This window comes from Ranitomeya imitator, chromosome 2 (assembly GCF_032444005.1).
Source record: "Ranitomeya imitator isolate aRanImi1 chromosome 2, aRanImi1.pri, whole genome shotgun sequence".
In the NCBI taxonomy this organism is placed as follows: domain Eukaryota; kingdom Metazoa; phylum Chordata; class Amphibia; order Anura; family Dendrobatidae; genus Ranitomeya; species Ranitomeya imitator.
The window spans coordinates 26,699,158-26,713,918 of NC_091283.1; the positions used below are offsets into that span (position 1 = coordinate 26,699,158).

The following is a 14,761-nucleotide window of genomic DNA, read 5'->3' on the forward strand; positions in this document are numbered from 1 at the left end:
CATGGCGTGACCAAAGGCGCAATGTAGCACCTTCCTTAAAGCCTCTGTGCAGTGTGATGTGGAGAGTGCCCACTATAAACTACCTCTCCCAGAACCCCCTCCTTCTCCAGGTCAGAGTAGACACCCCCAGGGGAAGGGGGGGGTGCACAGACATAGTATGGCGATACTTAGATTATTGTAGTGGTATAGATCAATAAATGTGTTTTATCCGCTTCGGCCTGTGTTTAGGTTTATATCTGCTGCCCTAGAGTTTTGTTGCCCATAGCAACCAATCACAGCACAGCTTTCATTTTACCAGAGCTGTTTAAAAAAATGATAGCTGAACTCTGATTGGCTGCGATGGAGCACAGAGACAGTTTCTTTTTCGGATGGCACATATGAAGGTCCGGATGTATTGGCATTGTGTCGATGGGTAGGAAGCGGCCATTGTAACAGATATTGGCAAATATTCACGCGTCACCATTAGAGGTTTAATGGCTGGCACCTCTCAGAGAGGAGGACGGCTGTGCCCGTGTGCGCCAGAGAGGACAGGGCGACCATGAGGCACGCCGCCGTCTTACTGCCCAGGCGGTATCTACTGAGCATGTGCGACCTATCATTATAGAAGGACAGAGTATCCACGGGCGGCCAGATAAGAAAAGCCTCCGCCGTGCAGGTTTTATGGAGGGCATCGCACGTTTCTGGAAATCGATTGTTAATATTTTTACGATTGCTATTGTGGGAATAGCTGCACCTACAGTCTCCATCGGACGTTGTGATCGACGAGGGGGCGGCTGCAAGACCACCGAAGAGGCAGAACACGGCGGGGTCACACCAGTGCCACGGCGGGGTCACACCAGTGCCGCTCCGGTGATCCTACTGGTGGAAGGGTTCACCTGCACATCGCTATAGTCACCGAACAGTCGGGGGGCACAGAGGCAGCGAGCGCGGTGGTCCCTGCACCCAAACCCCACAGATCAAAAATTCAGACATGTCACGGAAAAAGTTGTATGAAACAATGTTGGGGGTAGTAGTCATTGTCCAATAGTAGAGCTGACCCTGGCTTCAGGTTCTCCTCGGCGGCGCAGGACACATCTCCACCCGTGTTTATCATGGCGGTAAATATCCGCCCAAGGACAAACGTCTCCGGTTGCACCACGGCTGGATACACGATCTACATCCGGACCGCTGCCAGCTACAATCATAACGGAGACCCCCGGGAACAGGATCGGAGGATCGCGCCTCCATGTCTGAGCGGAAGGGGGAACAAAGTGCAAGAAAAACAGACCTCCGTGACTCCGCCACACACGCACGCTCCTCTTACACTCCTGCGCACGCCTCTACTCCCAGTGAGGTATACATGTACACTGCCACACTACAGACCGTACACTGCCACGCCACAGACCATACACTGCCACGCTACAGATCGTACACTGCCACGCCACAGACCATACACTGCCACGCCACAGACCGTACATTGCCATGCCACAGACCGTACACTGCCACAGACCGTACACTGCCATGCCACTGACCATACACCGCCACAGACCGTACACTGCCATGCCACTGACCATACACCGCCACAGACCGTACACCGCCACGGACAGTAACTGCCACGCTACAGACCATACACCGCCACAGACCATACACCGCCACAGACCGTACACTGCCACGCCACAGACTGTACACTGCCACGCCACTGACCGTACACTGCCACGCCACAGACCGTACACTGCCACGCCACAGACCGTACACTGCCACGCCACGGACCATACACCTCCACAGACCGTACACTGCCATGCCACTGACCATACACCGCCACAGACCGTACACCGCCACGGACAGTAACTGCCACGCTACAGACCATACACCGCCACAGACCATAAACCGCCACAGACCGTACACTGCCACGCCACAGACTGTACACTGCCACGCCACTGACCGTACACTGCCATGCCACAGACCGTACACTGCCACGCCACAGATCGTACACTGCCACCCTACAGACCGTACACTGCCATGCCACAGACCGTACACTGCCATGCCACAGACCGTACACTGCCATGCCACAGACCGTACACCCCCACAGACCGTACACTGCCACGCCACAGACCGTACACTGCCATGCCACGGACCATACACGGCCACAGACCGTACACCGCCATGCTTACAGACCATACACTGCCATGCCACAGACCGTACACGGCCACGCTACAGACCGTACACGGCCACAGACCATACACCGCCACGCTACAGACCATACACCACCACAGACCATACACCGCCACGCTACAGACGGTACAATGCCATGCCACGGACCATACACTGCCACATTACAAACCGTATACTGCCACGTTACAGACCATACACTGCTACACCACACACTGCCACATTAGACAGTACACTGCCAAGCTACAAACTGTTCACTGCCACGTTAGACCATACACCACCACACCACAGACCGTACACTGCCACTGGACAAGAATTATATCGCTCCGAGATAACGTTAGTAAAATCACCAAAGTATATGAAGCAAGAATACACCGGAGTATTACAGGTCACCTATGTGATCTGTATACAGCATGTAAGCAGGGGTTGTGGTATATACCCTCTATACAGCAGGACCGCGTCACATGTAGTGTGTGGCCATAGTATAGAGCCTATACAGAAGGTGTAGTATATTCTATATACAGTGTAGTCAGAGTGTGTACACGATGTATATAGCATATGTCTACAGTAGCTTCCACGACCCATGTATATACCACTATGTATACAGTATATATCATAAACCATATATACCCACTCTGGTTGTACACAGTATATACCCGCTCTGGGTGTGCACAGTATATACCCGCTCTGGGTGTGCACAGTATATACCCGCTCTGGGTGTGCACAGTATATACCCGCTCTGGGTGTGCACAGTATATACCCGCTCTGGGTGTGCACAGTATATACCCGCTCTGGGTGTGCACAGTATATACCCGCTCTGGGTGTGCACAGTATATACCCGTTCTGGGTGTGCACAGTATATACCCGCTCTGGGTGTGCACAGTATATACCCGCTCTGGGTGTGCACAGTATATACCCGCTCTGGGTGTGCACAGTATATACCCGCTCTGGTTCTATACAGTATATACCTGCTCTGGGTGTGCACACTATATACCCGCTCTGGGTGTGCACAGTATATACCCACTCTGGTTCTATACAGTATATACCCGCTCTGGGTGCACACAGTATATACCCTCTCTGGTTCTATACAGTATATACCCGCTCTGGGTGTGCACAGTATATACCCGCTCTGGGTGTGCACAGTATATACCCGCTCTGGGTGTGCACAGTATATACCCGCTCTGGGTGTGCACAGTATATACCCGCTCTGGGTGTGCACAGTATATACCCGCTCTGGGTGTGCACAGTATATACCCGCTCTGGGTGTGCACAGTATATACCCGCTCTGGGTGTGCACAGTATATACCCGCTCTGGGTGTGCACAGTATATACCCGCTCTGGGTGTGCACAGTATATACCCGCTCTGGGTGTGCACAGTATATACCCGCTCTGGGTGTGCACAGTATATACCCGCTCTGGGTGTGCACAGTATATACCCGCTCTGGGTGTGCACAGTATATACCCGCTCTGGGTGTGCACAGTATATACCCGCTCTGGGTGTGCACAGTATATACCCACTCTGGTTCTATACAGTATATACCCGCTCTGGGTGCACACAGTATATACCCGCTCTGGGTGTGCACAGTATATACCCGCTCTGGGTGTGCACAGTATATACCCGCTCTGGGTGTGCACAGTATATACCCACTCTGGTTCTATACAGTATATACCCGCTCTGGGTGCACACAGTATATACCCTCTCTGGTTCTATACAGTATATACCCGCTCTGGGTGTGCACAGTATATACCCGCTCTGGGTGTGCACACTATATACCCGCTCTGGGTGTGCACACTATATACCCGCTCTGGGTGTGCACACTATATACCCGCTCTGGGTGTGCACACTATATACCCGCTCTGGGTGTGCACACTATATACCCGCTCTGGGTGTGCACACTATATACCCGCTCTGGGTGTGCACACTATATACCCGCTCTGGGTGTGCACACTATATACCCGCTCTGGGTGTGCACACTATATACCCGCTCTGGGTGTGCACACTATATACCCGCTCTGGGTGTGCACACTATATACCCGCTCTGGGTGTGCACAGTATATACCCGCTCTGGGTGTGCACAGTATATACCCGCTCTGGGTGTGCACAGTATATACCCGCTCTGGGTGTGCACAGTATATACCCGCTCTGGGTGTGCACAGTATATACCCGCTCTGGGTGTGCACAGTATATACCCGTTCTGGGTGTGCACAGTATATACCCGCTCTGGGTGTGCACAGTATATACCCGCTCTGGGTGTGCACAGTATATACCCGCTCTGGGTGTGCACAGTATATACCCGCTCTGGGTGTGCACAGTATATACCCGCTCTGGGTGTGCACAGTATATACCCGCTCTGGGTGTGCACAGTATATACCCGCTCTGGGTGTGCACAGTATATACCCGCTCTGGGTGTGCACAGTATATACCCGCTCTGGGTGTGCACAGTATATACCCGCTCTGGGTGTGCACAGTATATACCCACTCTGGTTCTATACAGTATATACCCGCTCTGGGTGCACACAGTATATACCCTCTCTGGTTCTATACAGTATATACCCGCTCTGGGTGTGCACAGTATATACCCGCTCTGGGTGTGCACAGTATATACCCGCTCTGGGTGTGCACAGTATATACCCGCTCTGGGTGTGCACAGTATATACCCGCTCTGGGTGTGCACAGTATATACCCGCTCTGGGTGTGCACAGTATATACCCGCTCTGGGTGTGCACAGTATATACCCGCTCTGGGTGTGCACAGTATATACCCGCTCTGGGTGTGCACAGTATATACCCGCTCTGGGTGTGCACAGTATATACCCACTCTGGTTCTATACAGTATATACCCGCTCTGGGTGCACACAGTATATACCCTCTCTGGTTCTATACAGTATATACCCGCTCTGGGTGTGCACAGTATATACCCGATTTTTCCAAAGCGTTTGATACCGTGCCGCACAAGAGGTTGGTACACAAAATGAGAATGCTTGGTCTGGGGGAAAATGTGTGTAAATGGGTTAGTAACTGGCTTAGTGATAGAAAGCAGAGGGTGGTTATAAATGGTATAGTCTCTAACTGGGTCGCTGTGACCAGTGGGGTACCGCAGGGGTCAGTATTGGGACCTGTTCTCTTCAACATATTCATTAATGATCTGGTAGAAGGTTTACACAGTAAAATATCGATATTTGCAGATGATACAAAACTATGTAAAGCAGTTAATACAAGAGAAGATAGCATTCTGCTACAGATGGATCTGGATAAGTTGGAAACTTGGGCTGAAAGGTGGCAGATGAGGTTTAACAATGATAAATGTAAGGTTATACACATGGGAAGAGGGAATCAATATCACCATTACACACTGAACGGGAAACCACTGGGTAAATCTGACAGGGAGAAGGACTTGGGGATCCTAGTTAATGATAAACTTACCTGGAGCAGCCAGTGCCAGGCAGCAGCTGCCAAGGCAAGCAGGATCATGGGGTGCATTAAAAGAGGTCTGGATACACATGATGAGAGCATTATACTGCCTCTGTACAAATCCCTAGTTAGACCGCACATGGAGTACTGTGTCCAGTTTTGGGCACCGGTGCTCAGGAAGGATATAATGGAACTAGAGAGAGTACAAAGGAGGGCAACAAAATTAATAAAGGGGATGGGAGAACTACAATACCCAGATAGATTAGCGAAATTAGGATTATTTAGTCTAGAAAAAAGACGACTGAGGGGCGATCTAATAACCATGTATAAGTATATAAGGGGACAATACAAATATCTCGCTGAGGATCTGTTTATACCAAGGAAGGTGACGGGCACAAGGGGGCATTCTTTGCGTCTGGAGGAGAGAAGGTTTTTCCACCAACATAGAAGAGGATTCTTTACTGTTAGGGCAGTGAGAATCTGGAATTGCTTGCCTGAGGAGGTGGTGATGGCGAACTCAGTCGAGGGGTTCAAGAGAGGCCTGGATGTCTTCCTGGAGCAGAACAATATTGTATCATACAATTATTAGGTTCTGTAGAAGGACGTAGATCTGGGTATTTATTATAATGGAATATAGGCTGAACTGGATGGACAAATGTCTTTTTTCGGCCTTACTAACTATGTTACTATGTTACTATGTTACCCGCTCTGGGTGTGCACAGTATATACCCGCTCTGGGTGTGCACAGTATATACCCGCTCTGGGTGTGCACAGTATATACCCGCTCTGGGTGTGCACAGTATATACCCGCTCTGGGTGTGCACAGTATATACCCGCTCTGGGTGTGCACAGTATATACCCGCTCTGGGTGTGCACAGTATATACCCGCTCTGGGTGTGCACAGTATATACCCGCTCTGGGTGTGCACAGTATATACCCGCTCTGGGTGTGCACAGTATATACCCGCTCTGGGTGTGCACAGTATATACCCGCTCTGGGTGTGCACAGTATATACCCGCTCTGGGTGTGCACAGTATATACCCGCTCTGGGTGTGCACAGTATATACCCGCTCTGGGTGTGCACAGTATATACCTGCTCTGGGTGTACACAGTATATACCTGCTCTGGTTGTATACAGTATATACCTGCTCTGGTTGTATACAGTATATACCTGCTCTGGGTGTGCACAGTATATACCTGCTCTGGTTGTATACAGTATATACCTGCTCTGGGTGTATACAGTATATACCCGCTCTGGGTGTATACAGTATATACCTGCTCTGGTTGTATACAGTATATACCTGCTCTGGTTGTATACAGTATATACCCGCTCTGGTTGTATACAGTATATACCTGCTCTGGTTGTATACAGTATATACCTGCTCTGGTTGTATACAGTATATACCTGCTCTGGTTGTATACAGTATATACCTGCACTGGTTGTATACAGTATATACCTGCTCTGGTTGTATACAGTATATACCTGCTCTGGGTGTATACAGTATATACCTGCTCTGGTTGTATACAGTATATACCTGCTCTGGTTGTATACAGTATATACCTGCTCTGGTTGTATACAGTATATACCCGCTCTGGGTGTGCACAGTATATACCTGCTCTGGTTGTATACAGTATATACCCGCTCTGGTTGTATACAGTATATACCTGCTCTGGTTGTATACAGTATATACCTGCTCTGGGTGTGGACGCTCCCGCCGTCTCCCCGGTCGCCGCCGTCTCTCGCTCCGGAAGTTGTGCTCGGTGCCGTCTCTCGCCGCCGTCTCCGCCTCTATGTGCTCGGCCTCATTGTCGGAGACTGTCTCCTGCGCTCTGTGTCAGGCCTCCTCCTCCATGCGATGGCTCAGCAGACAGGCTGTCTCTAGCTGCCCGGCTGTCTCATCCCGCTCCTCCTCCCCCTCTCTTTCTCTAGAGCTGTCTGTCTCTCTCCTCCCTTCTCTCCTCCCTCCTCCTCCTCCTCCTGTCTCTTTACATCAGCCTCCTCCCGAGAGACGGGCAGCCACACAGAGAGAGACGGGCAGCCACACAGAGAGAGACGGGCAGCCACACAGTCAGAGAGACGGGCAGCCACACAGTCAGAGAGACGGGCAGCCACACAGTCAGAGAGACGGGCAGCCACACAGTCAGAGAGACGGGCAGCCACACCGAGAGACGGGCAGCCACACAGAGAGAGACGGGCAGCCACACCGAGAGACGGGCAGCCACACCGAGAGACGGGCAGCCACAGTGAGAGACGGGCAGCCACACCGAGAGACGGGCAGCCACACCGAGAGACGGGCAGCCACAGTGAGAGACGGGCAGCCACAGTGAGAGACGGGCAGCCACACAGAGAGAGACGGGCAGCCACAGTGAGAGACGGGCAGCCACACTGAGAGACGGGCAGCCACACAGTCAGAGAGACGGGCAGCCACACCGAGAGACGGGCAGCCACACAGAGAGAGACGGGCAGCCACACCGAGAGACGGGCAGCCACACCGAGAGACGGGCAGCCACACAGAGAGAGACGGGCAGCCACAGTGAGAGACGGGCAGCCACACCGAGAGACGGGCAGCCACAGTGAGAGACGGGCAGCCACACCGAGAGACGGGCAGCCACAGTGAGAGACGGGCAGCCACAGTGAGAGACGGGCAGCCACAGTGAGAGACGGGCAGCCACAGTGAGAGACGGGCAGCCACAGTGAGAGACGGGCAGCCACACAGAGAGACGGGCAGCCACACAGAGAGACGGGCAGCCACAGTGAGAGACGGGCAGCCACACAGAGAGACGGGCAGCCACAGTGAGAGACGGGCAGCCACAGTGAGAGACGGGCAGCCACAGTGAGAGACGGGCAGCCACACAGAGAGACGGGCAGCCACAGTGAGAGACGGGCAGCCACACAGAGAGAGACGGGCAGCCACAGTGAGAGACGGGCAGCCACACTGAGAGACGGGCAGCCACACAGAGAGACGGGCAGCCACACCGAGAGACGGGCAGCCACAGTGAGAGACGAGCAGCCACAGCGAGAGACGGGCAGCCACACAGAGACGGGCAGCCACAGTGAGAGACGGGCAGCCACAGTGAGAGACGGGCAGCCACAGTGAGAGACGGGCAGCCACACAGAGAGACGGGCAGCCACAGCGAGAGACGGGCAGCCACACAGAGAGACGGGCAGCCACACCGAGAGACGGGCAGCCACACCGAGAGACGGGCAGTCACACCGAGAGACGGGCAGCCACACCGAGAGAGACGGGCAGCCACACCGAGAGAGACGGGCAGCCACAGTGAGAGACGGGCAGCCACACCGAGAGACGGGCAGCCACACAGAGACAGGCAGCCACACAGTCAGAGAGACGGGCAGCCACACTGAGAGACGGGCAGCCACACTGAGAGACGGGCAGCCACACAGAGACAGGCAGCCACAGTGAGAGAGAGGGGCAGCCACACAGAGAGACGGGCAGCCACACAGAGAGACGGGCAGCCACACAGAGAGACGGGCAGCCACACTGAGAGACGGGCAGCCACACAGAGACAGGCAGCCACACAGTCAGAGAGACGGGCAGCCACACTGAGAGACGGGCAGCCACACTGAGAGACGGGCAGCCACACTGAGAGACGGGCAGCCACAGTGAGAGAGACGGGCAGCCACACAGAGAGACGGGCAGCCACACAGAGAGACGGGCAGCCACAATGAGAGACGGGCAGCCACACAGAGAGACGGGCAGCCACACAGAGACGGGCAGCCACACAGAGAGACGGGCAGCCACACAGAGACGGGCAGCCACACAGAGACGGGCAGCTACACTGAGAGACGGGCAGCTACACAGAGAGACGGGCAACCACAGTGAGAGACGGGCAGCCACACAGAGAGACGGGCAGCCACACAGAGAGACGGGCAGCCACAGTGAGAGACGGGCAGCCACACAGAGAGACGGGCAGCCACAGTGAGAGACGGGCAGCCACAGTGAGAGACGGGCAGCCACAGTGAGAGACGGGCAGCCACAATGAGAGACGGGCAGCCACAGTGAGAGACGGGCAGCCACACAGAGAGAGACGGGCAGCCACAGTGAGAGACGGGCAGCCACACAGAGAGAGACGGGCAGCCACAGAGAGAGACGGGCAGCCACAGTGAGAGACGGGCAGCCACACAGAGAGACGGGCAACCACAGTGAGAGACGGGCAGCCACACAGAGAGACAGGCAGCCACACTGAGAGACGGGCAGCCACACAGAGAGACGGGCAGCCACAGTGAGAGACGGGCAGCCACAGTGAGAGACGGGCAGCCACACAGAGAGACGGGCAACCACAGTGAGAGACGGGCAGCCACACAGAGAGATGGGCAGCCACACAGAGAGACGGGCAGCCACACAGAGAGACGGGCAGCCACAGTGAGAGACGGGCAGCCACAGTGAGAGACGGGCAGCCACAGTGAGAGACGGGCAGCCACAGTGAGAGACGGGCAGCCACAATGAGACGGGCAGCCACAGTGAGAGACGGGCAGCCACAGTGAGAGACGGGCAGCCACACAGAGAGAGACGGGCAGCCACAGTGAGAGACGGGCAGCCACACAGAGAGACGGGCAACCACAGTGAGAGACGGGCAGCCACACAGAGAGACGGGCAGCCACAGTGAGAGACGGGCAGCCACAGTGAGAGACGGGCAGCCACACAGAGAGACGGGCAGCCACACAGAGACGGGCAGCCACAGTGAGAGACGGGCAGCCACAGTGAGAGACGGGCAGCCACACAGAGAGACAGGCAGCCACACCGAGAGACGGGCAGCCACACAGAGAGAGACGGGCAGCCACAGTGAGAGACGGGCAGCCACACAGAGAGAGACGGGCAGCCACAGTGAGAGACGGGCAGCCACACCGAGAGACGGGCAGCCACACCGAGAGACGGGCAGCCACAGTGAGAGACGGACAGCCACACTGAGAGACGGGCAGCCACACTGAGAGACGGGCAGCGACACAGAGAGACGGGCAGCCACACTGAGAGACGGGCAGCCTCAGTGAGAGAGACGGGCAACCACACTGAGAGACGGGCAGCCACACAGAGAGACGGGCAGCCACACAGAGAGACGGGCAGCCACAGAGAGACGGGCAACCACACAGAGAGAGACGGGCAGCCACACAGAGAGAGACGGGCAGCCACACAGAGAGAGACGGGCAGCCACACAGAGAGAGACGGGCAGCCACACAGAGAGAGACGGGCAGCCACACTGAGAGACGGGCAGCCACACTGAGAGACGGGCAGCCACACTGTGAGACGGGCAACCACACAGAGAGACGGGCAACCAGAGAGACGGGCAGCCACACAGAGAGACGGGCAGCCACACAGAGAGACGGGCAGCCACACAGAGAGACGGGCAACCACACAGAGAGACGGGCAACCAAAGAGACGGGCAGCCACACTGAGAGACGGGCAGCCACACTGAGACGGGCAGCCACACAGAGAGACGGGCAGCCACACAGAGAGACGGGAAGACACACAGAGACGGGCAACCACACAGAGAGACGGGCAGCCACACCGAGAGACGAGCAGCCACACAGAGAGAGACGGTCAGCCACACTGAGAGACGGTCAGCCACACTGAGAGACGGGCAACCACACAGAGAGACGGGCAACCAGAGAGACGGGCAGCCACACTGAGAGACGGGCAGCCACAGTGAGAGAGACGGGCAGCCACACAGAGACAGGCAGCCACACAGAGAGACGGGCAACCACACTGAGAGACGAACAGCCACACTGAGAGACGAGCAGCCACAGTGAGAGACGGGCAGCCACACAGAGAGAGACGGGCAGCCACACAGAGAGAGACGGGCAGCCACACTGAGAGACGGGCAGCCACACTGAGAGATGAGCAGCCACACTGAGAGACGAGCAGCCACACTGAGAGACAGGCAGCCACACTGAGAGACGGGCAGCCACACTGAGAGACGGGCAGCCACACTGAGGGACGGGCAGCTACACTGAGGGACAAGCGGTGATGCAGAGATGGTCTGCGAATAGAGGAGATTGTGGCTGCAGGAGCAAAATAGGTCCCCTAGTAAATGAGGGAAAAACAGGATATAAAAAATACATGCAGAGAGGAGGATATGGGGGATATACACTGCTCAAAAAAATAAAGGGAACACTAAAATCCCACATCCTAGATATCTCTGAATGAAATATTCCAGTTATAAATCTTTATTCACTACATAGTGGAATGTGTTCAGAACAATAAACCCTAAAAATGATCAACGTAAATCACAACTAATATCCCACGGAGGTCTGGAGTTGGAATGAGGCTCAAAATCAAAGTGGAAAATTAAGTTACAGGCTGATCCAACTTCAGTGGAAATGCCTCAAGACAAGGAAATGATGCTCAGTAGTGTGTGTGGCCTCCACGTGCCTGTATGACCTCCCTACAATGCCTTGGCATGCTCCTGATGAGGCGGCAGATGGTCTCCTGAGGGATCTCCTCCCAGACCTGGACTAACGCATTCGCCAACTCCAGGACAGTCTGTGGTGCAACGTGACGTTGGTGGATGGTGCGAGACATGATGTCCCAGATGTGCTCAATCGGATTCAGGTCTGGGGAATGGGCGGGCCAGTACATAGCTTCAATGCCTTCATCTTGCAGGAACTGCTGACACACTCCAGCCACATGAGGTCTGGCATTATCCTGCATTAGGAGGAACCCAGGGCCAACCGCACCAGCATATGGTCCCACAAGGGGTCTGAGGTTCTCATCTCGGTACCTAACGGCAGTCAGGCTATCTCTGGCGAGCACATGGAGGGCTGTGCGGCCCACCAAAGAAATGCCACCCCACACCATTACTGACCCACTACTAAACCGGTCACGGTGAAGGATGTTGCAGGCAGCAGATCGCTCTCCACGGCGTCTCCAGACTCTGTCACGTCTGTCACATGTGATCAGTGTGAACCAGCTTTCATCTGTGAAGAGCACAGGGGCGCCAGTGGTGAATTTGCCAATCCTGGCGCTCTGTGGCAAATGCCAATTGTCCTGCATGGTGTTGGGCTGTGAGCACAACCCCCATCTGTGGACATCGGGCCCTCAAGCCTTCCTCATGGAGTCGGTTTCTAACCGTTTGTGCAGACACATGCACATTTATGGCCTGCTGGAGGTCATTTTGCAGGGCTCTGGCAGTGCTCCTCCTGTTCCTCCTTGCACAAAGGCTGAGGTAGCGGTCCTGCTGCTGGGTTGTTGCCCTCCTACGGCCTCCTCCACATCTCCTGGTGTACTGGCATGTCTCCTGGTAGCGCCTCCAGCCTCTGGACACTACGGTGATAGACACAGCAAGCCATCTTGCCACAGCTCGCATTGATGTGCCATCCTGGATGAGCTGCACTACCTGAGCCACTTGTGTGGGTTGTAGAGTCCGTCTCATGCTACCACGAGTGTGAAAGCACAACCAACATTCAAAAGTGACCAAAACATCATCCAGAAAGCATTGGTACTGAGATGTGGTCTGTGGTCCCCACCTGCAGAACCACTCCTTTATTGAGGGGGTCTTGATAATTGCCAATAATTTCCACCTGTTGTCTATTCCATTTGCACAACAGCATGTGACATTGATTGTCAGTCAGTGTCGCTTCCTAAGTGGACAGTTTGATTTCACAGAAGTTTGATTTATTTGGAGTTATATTCTGGTGTTTATGTGTTCCCTTTATTTTTTTGGAGCAGGGTAGTATGCATACCCTGTGAACTTTTCCACATTTTGCCATGTTACACCCACAAACACAAATGTATTTTATGTGATGCTAACACAAAGTAGCAAGTATTTGTGACATGTAAAGGAAATGATACAGGGTTTTCTGAAAATTGTGAGGTGCATTTATATTCAGCCCCCTGGAGTCTGATACTCCTCCATAAAATTCTGAGTGACCAATTGTCTCCAGAAGTCACAAAATTAGTAGATTGCGTCCAACTGTGTGAAACTTCATCTCAGTAAAACTACAGCTGTTCTGTGGAGGCCTCAGAGGTTTGAAAACATTAGGGATTAACCCCTTCCCGACCTGTGACGCAGCATATGCGTCATGGTGGGATTTCTTTCCTGCAGGTCGGGTGACCGGGGTCACTGAAAGGTCACCCGACCCGCAGATACAGGAGGACTTGTACTTCACCCCGGTGGGGGGGTGGGCTTTGCCCCCCCTGTGGCTACAATCGCTCTGATTGGCTGTTGAAAGTGAAACAGCCAATCAGAGCAATTGTAATATTTCACCAATGAAACTTGGTGAAATATTACAATCCAGCAATGACCAATGCTGCAATATCATCGACCATGGCTGGAGACCGCGATTTGCCCCTGCCACCGACTGACAGCGGCGATCTGCTGCCACCGTCAGTCTTTCCTCTCCTCCGACCTGTCCTCCGCTGCCCTCCTCTTTCCTCTGTTCTGTCCTCCGCTCCCCCCGCGGTCCGATCCCACCCCCCGGTACCTCCCGAATCCCAGTGTCCATCCGTCTTCCCTCATGGGCGCCGCCTCTTCCGGCAGATTCATTAATTCATTCATTCCAGGTACATTTTGATTACTGTGATAGACAGTAATAAGTTCCCTGGGGGGTCTAGTTTCCAAAATGGAGTCACTAGTGCGGGAGCCCAATGTTTAGGCACACAAGGGCTCTCCATACGCTAACGATTGGAGCTAATTTTCCATTCAATAAGTCAAATGGCGCTCCTTCCATGAGAAATCGCTGGTCAATTTTTAACCCTTAACTTCCTAACAAAAAAAATTTTGCTTCCAAAATTGTGCCGATGTAAAGTAGACATGTGGGAAATGTTATTTATTAACTATTTTGTGTCACATAACTCTCTGGTTTACCAGAATAAAAATTCAAAATTTGAACATTGCGAAATTTTCAAAAATTTTGCCAAATTTTCGATTTTTTTTCACAAATAAATGCAAAAATTATTGATGTAAATTTACCACTAACATGAAGCCCAATATGTCACGAAAAAACAATCTCACAATCGCTAGGATCCGTTGAAGCGTTCCTGAGTTATAACCTCATAAAGGGACAGTGGTCAGAATTGCAAAAAACGGCCAGGTCATTAACATGACAGCATCATGTAAACCAAGGAGCCCACCAGACAGGTCAGGGATAAATAGTAACCCCCAAAGAATGAAATTGGACACAGGAACGTATCAAATAAATATTTATAATTAGAGCAATTCATAAAAACATAAAATACAAAAGGCAAAA

General features: G+C 53.5%; 1 protein-coding gene across 4 annotated transcripts in view; it reads right to left on the bottom strand.

The window, feature by feature from the left end:
- The window catches only part of GABBR1 (gamma-aminobutyric acid type B receptor subunit 1), a 146,873-nt gene extending 139,231 nt beyond the window's left edge, over positions 1-7,642 (bottom strand). The window contains exon 1 of one of the 4 annotated variants that reach the window (XM_069746228.1): positions 7,251-7,642. The gene's annotated coding sequence lies outside the window, so the exon portion shown is untranslated. Of the gene's footprint in view, positions 1-7,224 lie in introns of all 4 variants that reach the window. The other 3 variants (XM_069746230.1, XM_069746231.1, XM_069746229.1) reach the window with 3 other exon arrangements.
- Positions 7,643-14,761: the final 7,119 nt, after the last annotated feature.